The 9,079-nt window shown below is 50.9% G+C and overlaps 1 long non-coding RNA gene across 1 annotated transcript; it reads right to left on the bottom strand.

The window, feature by feature from the left end:
* Positions 1 to 290: 290 nt before the first annotated feature.
* Positions 291 to 6,623, bottom strand: LOC140387217 (uncharacterized). Its single transcript, XR_011933784.1, has 3 exons — positions 6,535 to 6,623; positions 690 to 815; positions 291 to 354 (listed from the first exon to the last, which is right to left on the bottom strand). It is a non-coding gene; the product is annotated as an uncharacterized lncRNA (long non-coding RNA).
* Positions 6,624 to 9,079: the final 2,456 nt, after the last annotated feature.

Genomic DNA, 9,079 nt, shown 5'->3' with positions numbered 1-9,079 from the left:
TATTCAAACACACACATCATGATGGACACACTAACAGGCAAATCAGAGTACACAACACCACAACCAATCACAGACAAGAACACCAACCACATAAAAAGCACGAGCACGACACCTGGAGGTCAGTAGGTCTGGGGAGAAGGAAGCATGAAAGAGCTGTTGAAACACCACAAGCAGGGAGCCCCCCACGTGCAGAGTGCAAAGACCAAGTTGTAAATAGTGAGTTTAAATAAACAAGTGTTGTACCATATGCAACTGTGTTGGCTCTTCTGTGTGTTAGAACACCCAACACCACACCCGTGTTGAACGATACAGGCTCAGTGCAAATCCCGCAGGATTTGATAATCTGTCTTGCACCTGAAAACATAGAGTTTGGTCACGTTCAGCTCGGTATACAAACCACTCCACCCATCTCTCTGTCTACCTATCTCTTTATATGTCATTCATCTATACCTCTTTCTTTCTATCTATTTTCTGTATATATATATTTATACTTATGTTTATCTGCCAATCTGACTTTAATTAATCTGTTTGTCAGTCTTTCTATCAATTCTCCTACCCGTCTGTCTGTCTATCCGCCCGTCCATCTCCCTTTCTATCGTCCGATTTATCTATTTTCCCATTCATCTCCGTCTTTCTATCTATCCACTGCAGTCTTCCAAGGAATTATAGTTATTTGGAGGCATTCTCACCCTGGTTTGCATTGGTTACAGTGATTGCAGTGGTTGTGCATTTATAGTTCCCGGCTGGGTTGCAGACCACCTGCTGTGAACAGTTTCCTAGTGGACTCGCACATTGGTAACATTTCAGAGTCGAGACTGGAACAAAACAAAAGAAAGTTAATCAGTCACATTGAAAGGAGCTGATATACAGATCATAGAATCGGGCACTTTGGGAGTGACCGGGATGTCCCAGGCTGTTTGAGTGATCAGTCAGAGGTGCAGTCACTGTGATAGGACAGGAAACACATCATTGATGCACAGCAAGAACAAAGAACAATGCGATGGATGACCAAAGGAATGATATTCCATTCCCTGAGTGCTCCGTCTGAAAGCAGGTCCCTGGCTAACTTTGAGAGAATAAATATTGGTCCACGACGACACCTGATCTTTAAATAGTGGCTTTGGGATCACTTGAGAATGGTTTAATGTCTCCAGGAGAGGGCAGCACTTCCTTAGTACAGTCATGGGGTTTATCAGTCTGGATTCTATGTGCTCAGTTCTTCGGGCGAAGGGCTTTGAAGCTTGTGACTCAGAGATTAGATTTATACCCACTGAGTTACAGGTGACACTGAGTACAGCATCTGTTCATAGGTGGAGGTTGGCAGGGAGATCATTGATTGGAAACTGAACTGGACCAGCCATATAAATACTGTGGATACAAGAGCAGGTCAAAGGCTGAGAATTCGGTAGAGGATAACTCACCTCCTGACTCCCCAAAGCCTGGCTACCATGTACAAAGCACAAGTCAGGAGTGTGATGGATTATTCTTCACTTGCCTGAATGAGTGCAGCTCCAACAGCACTGAAGAAGCTCAACACCATCAAGGACAAAACGGTCTCACTTGATTAACACCTCTTCCACAAACGTTCACTCCCTCCACCACCGACGCACATTAGCAGCCGTGTGTGCCATCAATAAGATTCACTGCTGTAACTTTTCTGAGTGATGTGTATATGTTTTGATTGTCATTTTTCTTCTGCTTTTAAGTTTGGGTGAAGATGGTGAAGTAAAAGTTATTCGGTTTCAATGGGTTTTCGGTGTTTTGTTGGGGGTGGCTAGTGGGGGCTTTTTACTTTTTATTACTTTGATTTGCACTATTGGGGGGGTTCTTTGTGGGTTTTTTGTTTTGGGTTGTCTCCTATGGTAATTGGGAGATTGTTCGGTCTAGGTTTGTTGAGGGAAATGGGAGACTTCTTGGAGCCGGAGGCGAGGGTCACCAGGCTAGCTGGGTGAGCTAATCTATGGAAGCACAATGGGGGGGGGTGTATATTTTCAATATATGGCAGAGGTTAGGTTACAAGGTGGTGTTGCTAGGGGGGGGGGCGGGGGGAGAGTTACTCTGCTGATGTGGGAGGGACTTAGGTTTTGGGACAGAGAGGAGGTCGGGGGTGGGGGCTGCCAGGAGGCGGGCCGATGGAGGCGTGGCACATGGGATGGGGGCGGGCCCAGGAAAGGGGATGGCAGATCAGCGGAGGGGGTGGTGCAGTGTCCCCCAACCAGGCTGATCACCTGGAATGTTAGAGGGTTGAATGGGCCGGTCAAGAGGGCACGTGTGTTCGTGCATCTGAGGGTTCTGAAGGCGGACGTGGTGATGTTGCAGGAGACGCACTTGAATGTAGCGGATCAAGTTAGGCGAAGGAAGGGTTGGGTCAGTCCGGTCTTTCACTCGGGGCTGGACACCAAGACTAGAGGGGTGGCGATTTTAATCAATAAGCGGGTGCAATTCCAGGTAGGCAGTATAGCCTTGGACGGGGGGGCCGGTATGTCATGGTGAGCGGTAAGCTGGAGGGGAGGAAGGTAGTCTTGGTTAACATGTACACGCCAAACTGGGACGCTGTAGAATTCATAAAGAGGGTACTGGGGAAGATACCTGATCTGGACTTGCACAAGTTGGTGATGGGAGGGGATTTTAATACGGTCACGCGACCCCGGCCTGGACCGGTCGTGTTCAAAAACGGGGAGGGTGCCAGCAATGCCAAAGGAACTGATAGGGTTCATGGAGCAGATGTGGGGGGGGGGGGGGGGATCAACTCATGGAGGTTTAGGCAGCCGACGGGAGGGAGTTTTCTTTTTATTTGCATGTGCAGAAGGTTTACTCCCGGATTGATTTTTTCATTCTGAGCAGGGATTTGCTGGCGGGGGTCGTGGACACTGGGTACTCGGCCATCGGTATTTCGGATCATGCCCCACACTGGGTAGAACTGCACGTTAGTGAGGGGTGCTTCTAGATTGGACGTGGGCTTGTTGGCGGACGAGGCGGTGTGCGAGAGAGTCAGGAAGTGCATGCAGAACTACCTGCAGGTCAACGACACGGGGGAAGTCTCAGCAGTGGTGGTCTGGGAGGTACTGAAAGCAGTGGTGAGAGGGGAGCTGATTTTGATCCGGGCTCATAGGAACAGGACGAATAGGGCAGAGACGGACCGGCTGGTTAAGGAGATCCTACAGATAGCTAGGAGGTATGCAGCGACCCCGGGGGTGGAGCTGTTAAGGGAACGTCGGGACTGCAGGCTGAATTTGGTGTGTTGTCCACAGGCAAGGCAGTGGAGCAGCTTAGAAAGGCGAGGGGGGGCGTTTTATGAACACGGGGAGAAGGCCAACAGAATGCTGGCACAGCAACTTAGGAAGAGGGAGGCAGCCAGGGAAATAGAAAAGGTGGTTGATGGGGATGGGAATCTGGTAGGGGACTCGGCCGGGCTAAATAGGGCGTTTAGGGACTTTTACAGCAGACAGCTCGGAACCCCCTGTGGGGCCCGAGGTGATGAGACGCTTTTTGGACGGACAGACCTTCCCAAGGGTGGGCATGGAGCTGGTGGATGGGCTGGGGGCCCCGATCAGGGCCAAAGAAATAGCTGAGGCTTGAAGGCAATGCAGTCGGGTAAGGCCTTGGGGCCAGACGGGTATCCGGTGGAATTCTACAAGAAATTCTCGGGGATATTAAGGCCGTTGCTGGTCAAGGTTTTCAATGAGGCGAGGGGTAGAGGGGTGCTGCCCTTGATGTTACAGGCCACTATTTCGTTAATATTGAAGCGGGGCAAGAACCCAGAGCTATGTGGGTCTTATAGGCCGATCTCACTGCTTAATATGGACGCCAAGCTGCTGGCCAAGGTTTTGGCCTCCAGGATTGAAGATTGTGTGCCGGATGTGATTATGGAGGATCAAACCGGGTTTGTCAAGGGCAGGCAGTTGGTGGCCAATATAAGAAGGTTGCTCAATGTGATTATGATGCCCCCGGAGAGTAGGGAGGTCGTGGTAGTGGTGACCATGGATGCAGAGAATGCGTTCGACCGGGTGGGATGGGACTAGCTATGGGAAGTGTTGGGACGATTTGGGTTCGATAGGGGCTTTATCGACTGGGTTAGGCTGTCGTACCAGGCTCCGGAGGCTAGTGTAAGGACGAATAGAATGACCTTAGACTATTTTAGACTGCACTGGGGGACAGGACAGGGATGCCCCCTCTCCCCACTTCTGTTTGCGTTAGCTATAGAGCCGCTGGCGAGTGCTCTGAGAGCTTCAAGGGGCTGGAAAGGGCTGGTTTGGGGGGGGGGGGGGGGGGGGGGTGGAACATAGGGTCTCGCTGTACGCCGACAACCTGCACTGATATGTAACAGATCCAGGGGCAGGGATGCGTGAGATCATGGCGATGTTGGGGGAATTTGGCTGGTTTTCGGGATATAAACTGAATATGACAAAGGGCGAGATGTTTGTAGTCCAGGCAAGAGGTCAGGAGGGTTGGCTGGGGGAGCTACCGTTTATGTTAGTGGGGGACAGTTTTAGGTACCTAGGGATACAAGTGGCGTGCGACTGGGGCCAGTTACACAAGTTGAACTTGTCCCGGTTGGTCGAGCAGATGAGGGGCGGGTTTCGGAGATGGGAGGCGCTACCGCTGTCGCTGGCTGGGAGGGTGCAGATGGTTAAGATGACGATTCTACCGAGACTTTTATTTGTATTCCAATGCTTCCCAATTTTCATCCCGCAGTCCTTTTTTAAGGGGATTAACAAAATTATTTTGGGCTTTGTCTGGGCGGGTAAGTCTCCGTGAGTGAAGAAGGTGATGCTTGAGAGGAATCGGGAGGAGGAATCAGGAGGAGGGAGGGCTTGCCCTGCCAAGTTTCAGTAATTACGACTGGGCGGCCAACATTGCTATGATTAGGAAATGGGTGGTGGGGGAGGGGTCAAGTTTGGAAGCGGATAGAGGCAGCTTCATGTAGGGTCACCAGCTTGGGGGCGTTGATAACAGCACCTCTTCCGTTCCCGATGGCGAGATATTCCACCAGTCCCGTGGTGGTGGCGGCCTTGAGGATCTGGGGTCAGGGAGGATCTGGGGTCAGGGAGGAGATATGTTGGAGCAGGGGGAGCATCGGTTTGGTCCCCAATATGTGACAACCACCGGTTTGCCCCAGGGAGCCTGGATGGGGGGTTTCGAGTATGGCATAGGGCGGGAATTGAGAGGATGGGGGACATGTTCCTGGAAGGGAGCTTCCCTAGCTTGAGGGCGCTGGAGGAGAAGTTTGGGTTGGCAAGAGGGAACGACTTCAGATATTTACAGGTGTGGGGTGTCCTGCGCAGGCAGGTTTCATCTTTCCCACTCTTGCCACTAAGGGGGATCCAGGATAGGGTAGTGTCTAGGGGGTGGGTGGGGGAGGGGAGTGTCTCGGACGTCTACAAAGAACTAATGGAGGCGGAAGAGACGCAGACCGAGGAGCTGAAGAGTCAGTGGGAGGAGGAGCTTGGGGGAGAGATGGAGAACGGCTTATGGATGGACGCATTGAGCAGAATCAACGTGATCACTACATGCGCAAGGCTCAGCTTGATCCAATTCAAGGTGGTACACTGGGCCACATGACAGTAGCCCAGATGAGTAGATTCTTTGGGGTGGAGGACAGGTTGTAACATGTGCGGGCGGACCAGCGAACCATGCCCACATGTTCTGGGTGTGTCCAAAACTTAGGGGATATTGGCAGGGGTTTGCGGACGTCATGTCCAGAGTATTGAAAACAAGGGCGGCAATGAGTCCAGAGGTGGCGATTTTTGGGGTGTTGGAAGATCCGGGAGTCCAGGAGGAGAAAGAGGCAGATGTTCTGGCCTTTGCCTCTCTGGTAGCCCGGAGACGGATACTGCTAGCTTGGAGGGACTCAAAGCCCCCGAATTCGGAGGCCTGGTTAACCGACATGGCGAGCTTTCTCGGCCTGGAGAAGATTAAGTTTGGCTTGAGAGGGTCAGTGTCAGGGTTCGCCCGGAGGTGGCAACCATTCATGACTTCTTTTCGGAGAATTAATCGTCAGCGGGGGCGGGGGGGGGGGGGTTCTAGGGTAGCGAAGAATAGAGGGTTAAATAGGAGGGTCTTGGAGCGACGGGTGTCGGTGTTTGCACTATGTTTATTGTTCATGTACACAGTTTTTATACCGTTGTTGTTTGTAATGCCAAAAATACATCATTAAAATTGTTTGTTTAAAGAAAAAGATTCACTGCAGCGACTCACCAAAGCACCTTTACCACTTCGAAGGATAAGGGCAGCAGATGTATGGGGACACCCCTGCCTGAAAGTTAGCCTCCAAGCCACCTGACTTGGAAATATACCAACCGTTCCTTCATCGTCGCTGGATCAAACTCCTGGAATTCCCTTCCTGTCAGGACTAGCAACATCCATTTCCAAAGAACAAGTTTCAAATGCACTCACATATCACTGGTATAATGAGCATTACTTTAACACATTCTCTATGTGGGGACTGAATAGAGGTACCACTAGTTTATATTCTCATTGAAATAAATAACCTGAAAGTGATTAATATGTGACCCATTTAATAAAAAGTCTCACCTTCAGTCACTAGAGCACAAATGATGACGATGCCAGAGAACAACTTCACCATGATTTGATCTTGGGTGTTCCTCCTGCAGAGAAGTGACACAAATATCTCCTCAGCGCTCTGTGGATGGTGTCTCATCAGACAGCAAATATATATGTGAGGGGGTGTAACCAATTTCCAGTTTCCTGTGTCTTTGGTTTCACTTGCACTCCAATAATAATGATGAGTTGTTGTATTGCCTCCCTCCCTCCCTCAAGAATTTAGGTTGGCTATTATGCATGTCCATCTCACTCTTGCTAGTCTTGTCTTGAGATGGTGTGACAGGAACATTTGGGATGAAAAGGTGGAGAGCTCGATCCTCCACCTTAAGATCTTGTCATTTTTAATTTTGCCCCGCTGTGCATTATCGAACATGAAAGCTACCGACCGTTGGTCGGTGAGGAGAGTGAATCTCCTGCCGACCAGGTAATGCCTCCAATGTCGCACAGCTTCCACTATGGCTTGGGCTTCCTTTTCCACTGAGGAGTGGCGGATTTCTGAGGCGTGGAGGGTTCGGGAGAAAAAGGCCATGGGTCTGCCCGCTTGGTTAAGGGTGGTCGCCAGAGCTACGTCGGATGCGTCACTCTCGACCTGGAAGGGGAGGGACTCGTCGATGGCGCGCATCGTGGCCTTTGCGATATCCACTTTGATGCGGCTGAAGGCCTGGCGAGCCTCTGTCGACGGGGAAGGTAGTGGTCTGTATTAGCAGGCGGGCCCTGTCTGCATACTGGGGGACCCACTGGGCGTAATATGAAAAGAACCCCAGGCAACGTTTCAGGGCTTTGGAGCAGTGGGGGAGGGGAAACTCCATAAGGGGGCGCATGCGTTCGGGGTCGGGGCCTATTATCCTGCGCACTACGTATCCCAGGATGGCCAACCGGTTTGTGCTAAAAACGCACTTTTCCTCGTTGTATGTGAGGTTCAGGGCGTTAGCGGTCTGGACAAATTTTTGGAGGTTGGCGCCATGGTCCTGCTGATCGTGGCCGCAGATGGTTACGTTGTCGAGATACGGGAACGTGGCCTGCAACCCGTGCTGGTCAACCATTCGGTCCATCTCCCGCTGGAAGACCGAGACCCCGTTCGTGACACCAAATGGGACCCTTAGGAAGTGGTATAGACGCCCGTCTGCCTCGAAGGCTGTGTACTTGCGGTTACCTGGGCGGATGGGGAGCTGGTGGTAGGCGGACTTGAGGTCCATGGTGGAGAAAACCTTATACTGGGCAATCCGATTTACCATGTCGGATATGCGGGGGAGAGGGTACGCATCTAGCTGTGTGTACCTGTTGCTGAACTGCTGGGGATAAGTCTCGCTTAATAAATTGTAGCGCACAATGACTTACGAGAGAGACGAGTAGTGGTGAAGTCGATGAGGCTTTATTAAATGAGACTTGTCCCCAGCAGTTCAGCAACAGAATGAAGCGGCGGGGAGAAGCTCGGGTTCTTATACTCCGCCTTCAGGGCGGAGCCAGGAGTCAACAGCCAACCAGGACCTGGGATCTGTCAGCCAATATCATCACGGCTTCACAGTTCCACATGACCCCTAATACATACCACCACAAGCATGTTTTCCAGCGCTTGCTGGATCGCTGGGTCCGAGGTCCGCAGGTCCGCCATCTTTTCTCCCAGGTCAGCTTCCCCTGCACCTTGCCTTTGTCCCTTCCTTCCTTTCTGTTTAAGAAGGGTAGCAAGGATAATCCCGGGAACTACAGGCCGGTGAGCCTTACTTCAGTGGTGGGAAATTACTGGAGAGAATTCTTCGAGACAGGATCTACGCCCATTTGAAAGCAAATGGACGTATTAGTGAGAGGCAGCACGGTTTTGTGAAGGGGAGGTCATGTCTCACTAACTTGATAGAGTTTTTCGAGGAGGTCACTAAGATGATTGATGCAGGTAGGGCAGTAGATGTTGTCTATATGGACTTCAGTAAGGCCTTTGACAAGGTCCCTCATGGTAGACTAGTACAAAAGGTGAAGTCACACGGGATCAGGGGTGAACTGGCAAGGTGGATACAGAACTGGCTAGGCCATAGAAGGCAGAGGGTAGCAATGGAGGGATGCTTTTCTAATTGGAGGGCTGTGACCAGTGGTGTTCCACAGGGATCAGTGCTGGGACCTTTGCTCTTTGTAGTATATATAAATGATTTGGAGGAAAATGTAACTGGTCTGATTAGTAAGTTTGCAGACGACACAAAGGTTGGTGGAATTGCGGATAGCGATGAGGACTGTCTGAGGATACAGCAGGATTTAGATTGTCTGGAGACTTGGGCGGAAAGATGGCAGATGGAGTTTAATCCGGACAAATGTGAGGTAATGCATTTTGGAAGGGCTAATGCAGGTAGGGAATATACAGTGACTGGTAGAACCCTCAAGAGTATTGAAAGTCAAAGAGATCTAGGAGTACAGGTCCACAGGTCATTGAAAGGGGCAACACAGGTGGAGAAGGTAGTCAAGAAGGCATACGGCATGCTTGCCTTCATTGGCCGGGGCATTGAGTATAAGAATTGGCAAGTCATGTTGC

Source organism: Scyliorhinus torazame, chromosome 12 (assembly GCF_047496885.1).
Source record: "Scyliorhinus torazame isolate Kashiwa2021f chromosome 12, sScyTor2.1, whole genome shotgun sequence".
NCBI lineage: Eukaryota > Metazoa > Chordata > Chondrichthyes > Carcharhiniformes > Scyliorhinidae > Scyliorhinus > Scyliorhinus torazame.
Note: the sequence above shows the minus strand (reverse complement) of the source record. Positions and strands in the feature narration are given on the sequence as shown.